Source organism: Lepisosteus platostomus, chromosome 2 (genome assembly GCF_059453375.1).
Source record: "Lepisosteus platostomus isolate fLepPlt1 chromosome 2, fLepPlt1.hap1, whole genome shotgun sequence".
In the NCBI taxonomy this organism is placed as follows: Eukaryota; Metazoa; Chordata; class Actinopteri; order Semionotiformes; family Lepisosteidae; genus Lepisosteus; species Lepisosteus platostomus.
In genome coordinates, this window is record NC_142612.1 from 54,434,930 (window position 1) to 54,444,348 (window position 9,419).

The 9,419-nt window shown below is 39.1% G+C and overlaps 2 long non-coding RNA genes across 6 annotated transcripts; one reads left to right on the top strand and one right to left on the bottom strand.

The window, feature by feature from the left end:
- The first annotated feature begins 1,862 nt into the window (after positions 1-1,862).
- LOC148676540 (uncharacterized) lies at positions 1,863-8,851 on the top strand. Of its 5 annotated transcripts, none has more exons than XR_015927525.1 (7): positions 1,863-1,877; positions 2,225-2,286; positions 3,008-3,073; positions 4,135-4,473; positions 4,790-5,071; positions 7,014-7,161; positions 8,028-8,851. It is a non-coding gene; the product is annotated as an uncharacterized LOC148676540 (long non-coding RNA). The 5 variants fall into 5 exon arrangements; XR_015927540.1 differs by lacking the exon at positions 1,863-1,877 and adding an exon at positions 7,283-7,576 and having other exon boundaries at positions 2,215-2,286; XR_015927531.1 differs by lacking the exon at positions 1,863-1,877 and having other exon boundaries at positions 2,221-2,286; positions 7,283-8,851.
- LOC148676541 (uncharacterized) lies at positions 2,858-3,604 on the bottom strand. Its single transcript, XR_015927543.1, has 2 exons — positions 3,404-3,604; positions 2,858-3,298 (listed from the first exon to the last, which is right to left on the bottom strand). It is a non-coding gene; the product is annotated as an uncharacterized LOC148676541 (long non-coding RNA).
- Positions 8,852-9,419: the final 568 nt, after the last annotated feature.

A 9,419-nucleotide genomic window follows, 5' to 3' on the forward strand; every position in this document is an offset into this window, starting at 1 on the left:
CTTGTGATATTATTATTTTTTATATATAACTGCTTAAGAAACCCAGTTAGTGCTTTTGTGGCCATCTGCATACAAAATGTTAATAAAACTGGCCTTCTGTTTGTTTTGAGTGCTGACTTGTCATCGTGTATCTTTTTTTCCTCTCCGTGAACAACACGTTCTCCGGCCAAACACTATCCACACAGGAGGCGTTGTATGGCAGAAGGTTAATTGACATCTGAGAAAATTGGCCCTGGTGTACTGTAAGTGTTTGTGTTTATGTCTGCGTCTGCATCTGCTCTGTCATGGTGTAGTATCCCATCCAGGATGTATCCCGCCTTGCGCCTGTTACTTGCCTACTGTAGATAGACTCCCGCTCTCCCCATGATCCTGAATTGGATGAAGCAGTTAGAAAATGGTTGAATAGAATTAAAAGAAAATGCAGCCAGACCAAACGGGGGGAAAAAAGTGTATTAATTGTGGCCTTTTGAGAGATTTCAGGGTAGAAGGAATAAAAGGACACTTTTGGTGGCTTCTTTTCCTGTTATGTATTGCAAAATGGTTACTCTTGTTCACTAAAGCAGTATTTTCCAAGCCTGGTACAAGTAAATAACTATCTTCTGGTATATCCAACTGATTTCTTAACACAGGCTCCTTGATTTCATTTTCCAAATTGTGCCATATTTTATTTTTGCAGCTCTCAAAAATTCAAACGTGGATGTGGAATTGATATCAAACCTGTGCCAGGTCCTAAGTTTCCCAGCTGCCCTCTTTTATTTATTCTGCCTGAAGTTTAATCAATTGGAAGAAGGTGGGGGAAAAATACTTCTTCTGAGAATGTTTGATTCTGAATACATTGATATTCCCACCTGTTTCTGTTAATCATCCATTGATCATCAATAATGAGCTGATAAATAAAACAATTTATTTATCAGACTCAAATTCTTAATTGGCAAGTTGACGAATGACTGCATAAAGTTTTGAATGCTAACCTTGTTGGAAATAATGTATTTTTTTAAACAATCACTAGAGTGCAGAGCAGAAAACGTTTAACGATAGTCACATTAATGAGATGCATCAATTAGCACCAGTGATTAAGGTTCCATTTGGAACTAAAATCAATAGGTGTAGTGTTCCCCTTCTCCCAGGGCTGGGGTTACTAACTGCTAAAACTCATACCAAATTACCATATACAATTTACAGATTAAGTTTTTACATATGTAAAATACAAAGTTTATTTTTTCCTTTTATTAAATCATGGTCATTCCATCCATTATCCAGTAGCAAAACTGTTCATTTCAAAGCAGGCGTGTTGATCTCACTTACTGGAGGGTCTGGTCTTTACCAGTTTTAATTCCAACAAGAGTTGTCAATTGAATAATAAAGAGGATTTTCTTAATTCAATCTTAAATGTAATGTTTTTTTTAAGGCTCTTTTACAGTTGATTACCCAAAACGCTCACATCAAGTAGAGTGACTTTCAAAACACAACAGAGCCTTGTTACAAATAATTACACTTCCGGTTACTGTAATAAGCAGATCCACTGTGAAATTGAGAGGAGCAGCAATATTGGCTCAGTGGTTGGAATTGCTCTCCTGCAGTCCTGGGGCCCTGGGCTCATTTCCTGAGATGCAGCCTGCCTGGTGTTTGTATGTTCTCGCCATGTTTGTGGGGGTTTCCTCCCACACTCCAAAGGCATACTGTACAGGGTATATCCTGCCTTGTGTCCCCGTTGCTTGCCGAGATAAACTCCGGCTGTCCCCTTGAGCGTGAATTGGAAGAAGTGGTTAGAAAATGGATGGATCTAATTGACAGCTCATGTTGGAACAGTAACCCGATGGCACTCCTGATTTAATGTCTTTTATTTAAGTGAACAAGCTCTTCTCTTTACAGACAAGGTTCTTTGTTTTATCCTATTTTTGGACGTCTGTCAGGGAATCAGACTCAAACGTGTTTTACGGACAAATTCTGTTTGTTCATGTTTGTGCAGTACCTTCCTTTTTGATTTTAATTATATACTTTATTAATAGTATATGGAAGAATTTTGGTAAAAGGTATTAATCTCTGTGCAGCTAATATTCATAATTGCTTTACTAGGATTATTAAAAAAATAAACCTTTAAATATCTATTATAAGTGGATCTGAATAGAACTGACAAGTATTCTTTATTAAAAGGATACCTCAATCTGTTGCAATACTTTTCACACCTTGTGAACTAACACCTATTGTGACATATGTACTGTAGGCAGGCTGCTTAAAGAAGACGTTTACACACTTTCACTTTCTTTCAGGAAAAAGCTGAGTGTGGTAAGTACAATTGTTTTAAAACAATTTCAAAAAGAGTGGATAATTGTATATATACAGTATATATCACATATCTTAGAATTATGGAATTACTTATGCAAAGTTCTGTAAATTAGGATTTATGAACAAAGTTTTAAATGTATACATGACAGATGATTCAAATAAGTGGACATACTGTAGCTTTTCTTAAATAGTTTTTGTCGTATCCAGATGTTTTTAAATACCTTACCAAAATGTGTTGTCTTGTCTGCTGCTTTTTGTACAATTTGCAAGCCAGATAGTGTACACTGTATTGACAGGATATTCTTAATAAACAGTCAGTCTCGCACTTTAAACAGTTCTGCGCTTTAAAAAACAAAACCAATATTGCTTTACCATCTGCACTTGAAAATTAATTCCAAATAAGACTGATTCGTTTACTGTAAAATCTTTACAAAGCTTTATATGTCAATAATAATGTGATTATATTATTGAGAATGTGATAAAATCAGCTCAGAAAACAAATTGAAAAAACTGCAGCTACTGTAACTGGAATTATTACTCTGTTAAATGTAAATAAATGTAGTGTAAATGATTGCAGTTTTATTCTGAAATGAAGAGAGTTTAATAAAACAATAATTCACAGGATTTATAAGAATATCTTCATCTTGAATCCTTTCACTGTCCTTACTGCTATGTGATAACATTATCACAGTACTTCTGGTCTGTTTTGTCCTTTTCCCAGGAAAAATGTCTCTGTATTGTGTGTTGGGAGTTTTCCTGTGCTGTATAACCCTCATCTTGAGCACAGGTAGGTTCTGCATCATATAAAAATATATATAAATTAGATCATTATAAGACAGCAAAACAATATTACAATTGAATGCCCTTCAATAATCTAACTGTACCTGTTGATGTCCATTGATCAAGATGTTTCACTCAGATGTCTCCAGTAAATTTCTTAAATAGCAGTTTGACCAGGGAGCTATGCCAGAGAGTGTTGGCATCAAAGAAACAAGTAGAGGCTAATTCCACGCTGAAACGTAGAAAGAAAAAACAATGTTCTGGGTGTTGAGCTTTCTTCAGGTGTAAGAAGGTTTAACAGCCTAGACAATGTTCTACTTTTCAATTTGAAACTAACCTTTATTTGTTCCAGGATTTGCTGTAAATTTTGCTGATTAGAGTTTTCAATTACTTCACTAGGTCACACTTGGTCATGTTGCGATTCAGCTATCAGTGGGATTTGCAAGTGGTGAGACACGGGAAATGAGATGCAGAAAGTTGCTCTTTCAGTCTGCGCCCTGTTTCCTGTTATAGAGTCTGCAGCCTTATACAAGATGAATGGCTCTGAAGGTGGATGAAAGTCTAGCGCACAGCAGACAGACAAACACAGACACTCGCACCAGGGCCAATTTTCCCCAGAAACCAATTAATGCCAATTGGACTGTGAGAGGAAACCCACTCAAAGGTAGAACATACAAACTCCACACAGACAGCACCTCAGGAATTGAACCCAGGGCTCCAGGGCTCCAGCGCTGCAAAGTAGCAGTTCCAACCACTGACCCCCATACCACACAATCAGTTTAGAACAAATTCTCATTTACAGTGACAGCTTGGAGACCCATTTATACAGAAGCTTATTTCCTGGAGAAATCTGAGTGAAGCATTTGCCCAAGGGACAATAATAGCATCGTCCCACTGGGACTTAATCCACTGTCCATTCCACCCACTCTTTGTTGATATATACTGTAAATAACACAATGATTTCTGATCAGAAATTGATATAAACACAGCTTCTATTACGCATAATCATTCTGATTGGATTACCACATTCTGTACTGCAGTCCATGTATGTTTCTTTTTCCTTTACAGACAAGGACTGTATTGTTGGAATTATTGGACAATCCACTTTGCTTCCCTGCGTGTATAAAAATGGAAATCAAGATATGCTGCTAAGTGACATTGGCATCGAGTGGAGAGCAGACAGTGTTGTAGTATACAGCTTTGTCTATGGAAAAGAAATTCGGGAAGTACAGAGCAAAGACTACGCCAACAGAACTCACCTCTTCACTGAAGTACTAAAGAAGGGCAATTTCTCACTGAGGCTAGAGGACATTAAAGTGAAAGACATCCAGTACTATAAGTGTATTTTTAATCGTAAGGGATTTGGATCCAGTAAACCTTTAGATCAGGTTTGCCTCACTGTCGCAGGTGAGAACTTAATGTGTGAATTTTAAATACTAATATGTGAAGAAACCTGAAGTGAAACGCAAAACCCATGGTCAGAAAAACCTTTTGCTACCTGATCAGAGCTCAATACAGTTCTGTGCTGAATACCGAGAAGAGACTAATCACGACAGGAGCTCGGGTTAAGATGTTACTGAATAACAGAGTGACTCATTCAGAAAGCAGCAATGATTTCATGTGATTGACAGATGTTGTCAAACTACAAATCATTATATATTTCTACTTTCTTTACTTGATGTTAGAAGCGTTCAAAGTATGACTGTTTTTCTCTGTTCAACAGCTCATTACACAGATCCAGTGGTACAGAGAGATGCAGAAGTAGGTGAAGCCCAGTTCATCTGCTCCTCTGGACGGGGTTTCCCTGAGCCCACAGTCCACTGGCTCATTAACGAGGAGCGCCCCCCTGTGGACACAGTGAGATCAACTGTCACACAGGAGCCTGACACTAAACTTTTCTCTGTCAGAAGCCTCCTCACTGTCAACGTCACTCAGGAGATCATTGTGTCCTGTACCATAGAAAACCACAGGCTCAAAGAGAACAAGACTTCAGCAGTCATTTACTGTAAGTTTTGTATTATTGTAAAGTAACTGTATTTAAGATTATATACCTACATAGCTCAACCTGTGAGACTTTCTGCTCAGAGAACAGCCTGTTGATCAATAATTCACTGGTTACCCCAGCTTCCTTTATTTCACTAGTGTAGGTTACTTTAGGATAATTAGCTATCTGTTCAAATTCAAATTCCTATTATTCTGTGGATGGAAGATCCAGGCTTTTGTTTTATGGAACCTTCACAAAAGAAACTCTCAAAAATCTGATATTTTGAAGATCCAGGATAATAATAATTATAATAAGAAGAATTCCTTACACTTATATAGCACTTTTGTAGAAATTCCACTCAAAGCGCTTTACAGGTAATGGGGACTCCCCTCCACCACCTACAATGTGCAGCCTCACCTGGATGATAATAATAATAATAATAATAATTGCTTACACTTATATAGCGCTTTTCTGGACACTCCACTCAAAGCGCTTTACAGGTAATGGGGTCTCCCCTCCACCACCACCAATGTGCAGCATCCACCTGGATGATGCGACGGCAGCCATAGTGCGCCAGAACGCTCACCACACATCAGCTATTAGTGGGGAGGAGAGCAGAGAGAGTAATGAAGCCAATTCATAGATGGGGATTATTAGGAGGCCATGATTGGTTAAGGCCAATGGGAAATTTGGCCAGGACACCGGGGTTACACCCCTACACTTTTCGAGAAACGCCCTGGGATTTTTAATGACCACAGAGAGTCAGGACCTCGGTTTTACGTCTCATCCGAAGGATGGTGCCTGTTTACAGTACAGTGTCCCCATCACTATACTGGGGCATTAGGACCCACGTGGACCACAGGGTGAGCGCCCCCTGCTGGCCCCACTAACACCTCTTCCAGCAGCAACCTTAGTTTTTCCCAGGAGGTCTCCCATCCAGGTACTGACCAGGCTCACACCTGCTTAGCTTCAGTGGGTTGCCAGTTGTGAGTTGCAGGGTGATATGGCTGTGGACATAGTGGATGATGGATGCAGCAGTGCCTTTTTATAGTATAGTGTACCCATCACTATACGGGGACATTCTCACTAATACCTCTTCTAGCAGCAATCTTAGTATTTCTGAGGGGGTCTCCCATCCTATTTATCAGGCTCATGCCTGCTGAGCTTCAGTGGTCTACAAGCTGTGAGTTGCAGGGTGATATGGCTGCTGGCAAAGGATAGTTCCTCTCTCATTTTTTTTAAAGATGTTCAACACAAACACAAAAGTCTCAAAGTAAACAGACTTCTTAACAATTCTGACTTAACAAGTCTGACTGTCAATTCATCGTAATTGTATTTAATTTTTAAAGGGTAGGCAAAAACATACGTACATCACTTACTTCAGCAGTTTCACATTAAGAAAGCTGTCATTTCTACTTGTTACAGAAATGGCGAAAGCAATATGCATGTAACACAGGAATGGTAACTGACACAGTGTTGTACATCATGTATACAAAAGACAGGACACATGCTCCTTTCGATGTTGTTATCCAAAAAGAGGAGTTTGACAATATTCTTCTGTTGTTAAAGTCAATGCTACTTTGCACAGGACAATATTATTGCATATGTAATGCAAGATTAATACAGTAGGCAATATTGTTAATAAATTAACTATTGCATTTAAAAGCAATAATATCTCTTCTAAGCGCAATAATTTTCTGTTAAAATGCAATACTATCTTGATTTTTTTCTCCTTGTTGCTCATAAACTACTTGTATCCAATCTGCCTACTTATAAAGATGCAAATGGTTAAATGTATTATTATATTTATGTTCAGAGGCAAATACACACTGTGGTGTACTTTCTTTAACTCATTTTATTTACTCGCAGCCAATGAAACATTACAAGCAGGTGTTTCTTCAAACACCACCTGCAAAGAACTCCAGGATGTGATTTTGACTCAGATATTTCAATTTCATTTCAGACAGCATTCAGAAAGATGCAAACACTGGCACCAACACTGCAGCAGTGGTCGGAGGAGTAGTTGGAGGTTTTCTGTTAGCTGTTCTGATAGGTGTAGCTATTTAGAAGAAGAGGGAGTTATTCAGACTCTGTGGTATATCCCAGTGAAGGTAAGTTATGAAATTAGGTAAGCTAATGAAATATTTGTGTCTAAGCTTCCCTGTTTGTTAATATGTGTGTGATGTGTGTCTCAGTGTCTGTGCTGACTGCACATTGTGTGTGTGTTTCAAGGGGATCCTGATGAGATTGATGAATGTCTTGAAACATCTCTGAGCACCTGAGAACTGAAGCGCTCGTGCCTCCTGAGCACAGATAACACAGCCCTGTGGTGAAATTAAATGATCTCACTCCGCACTCCACATGTTGTCAGAATCTCATTGCCCTGTTCGCTGTCCTGTGATGCTTGCCAGTCACATGGGGGCAGAGGCCTGGTGTTTCTGGCAGTGGAGCAGCACAGTGTCAACTCTGGCCCTGAGTGTCAGTACGCTGTCACAGTGCAGGTCCCCAGGCTTCAGAAAGAGCCAGGTACAGTAGATCACAGCCTGAAACTCTGTTGCAGGAGAACAGCAGGTGTGGGGACCTGCAATTCTAGTGTAATTCTTTCGGATTTTAAACATCTCAAATAGTTTGTGGAGCAGCAAATAATTTAAAAATATTCAGCACTAATATTGCAAGAAATAGCAATTATTACAAACTGCAATACGTAGACTTCATAGTTGATCACTTTTTTGGCTAGTATTTTAATCTGAAATATGAGCTTGTTTTAATAACTGTTAAATGATTGTCTCAATGCTGGAAAGAGCTATACAAAGCTCCACAATCTTAAATCTTTTCTGTTTCTGAGGAACAGTTGAGTTTTCCAGGGTATACAGTTTGCGAAGCACTACCTTAAATAAAAAGTGCTGTCAGTTTCAGTTAATTTGTTTCAGCTGTCAGTTTGTTTTTCACATAAAACAAGCCTCAATGTTTTCAACAGACAGCTGAGTGTCCTGCCCATCACACTGGATTGTGTTGTTGAAGTCTACAGCTGGCACTCAGACGGAGATGAGCTCTGGTCCCTCTGCTGTGATGTTTCGCACGGGAAGCCGATCCCTGCCTATGGAACGATGATTGTCTCATGACTGTGTCTCTCGCTCTCTCCATGTCTGTGTGCTCTGGGCAAGTGAGAAAGCTTACCATCTCTGTTTTCTCTATTGAAGGAATTCAACAAGTGATGTCTTCATTGCTTTTATACACCACTTGTCATCCCATGGCGCTAAGGAGAAACTGGATTCGGGAACAAATAAAGAGGATGAAGAGAAGAATAATGGGCTAAATATGCTGACCAACGGACACTTGAACACATTCTTTCCCAATACCATATTTCTGCTTAACCAGCATCCTCTCCCTACAACTCCACATTTCAGCCGAAAAATGTTGAATTAGTATTATTGCCAACTTGGTTCATATGTCTTGTACATTTTGCACTTACGAACTGGTGCGTTTTCCCATCTTGTTTACATAGTTGCACCTTACTCCTCAGACAGTCCTTTCGCAAGTGGTCTGAACATGCCGTGTGTCTTGCATGTTCTATAATGTCTATTGTTTGTATATTTACACTGTACTGTAAAATGTGAATGTATGCATTTTATACTGTAATGTCTACATGTACTGTGAGGACATATTGTGACTGTGTTTTGTGTCTCCCCATCTTATGTATATTGTCCAATGTAATGTAAGGTGTTGAGCAGGTTCCAAATGTGCCAAGGCAAATTCCTGTACCTGGCGTACAGGCGAATAAAAGTGATTCTGCTTCCGAAAGATACCACTGGTGTTGCCTTTTGAAACAGAACTTTAAATTCTAAAGTTACATTTTATTAAAAATGTTAAATACTGAACTTGTTTCCATTTTCAATTGTTATGAATATTCTGTACAGAACAAACTGCCAATTACATCATAAAGTATTGTTACAGCTTTAGGTGACTGGAAGTGTCTCTTAGATTCGAGATAAGGTTTGTGACACTTGGAAGAGTAAACACTTCAAACCTCAAAAGAGGGAAGGTGTTTGCTGAGGTCTGGGGGGTCCCTTGAGCAGAAACAATCCTAAGGTTTACCTTAGTGTACCTAGGGAAGTTATGGTTTAATGACTGTCAAGGGGCAGTACCGAAACACACAATATAAGATGGCATTAACAGGGAGGAAAGGAGAAGGAGGGAATAAGAAGAATAGAGGAGAAACAAGGAGCAGAGAACAAGGAAGGATAACAGTCTGGAGGAGTTGGGACTTGAAGCTTGTGCCAGACAAGAGCCCCTACTTCATGATCATCCAGACCAAACCTGACTGGAGCTACTGTAAGTGTTTGAACCTTGTTATAAAGAGCATGTTATT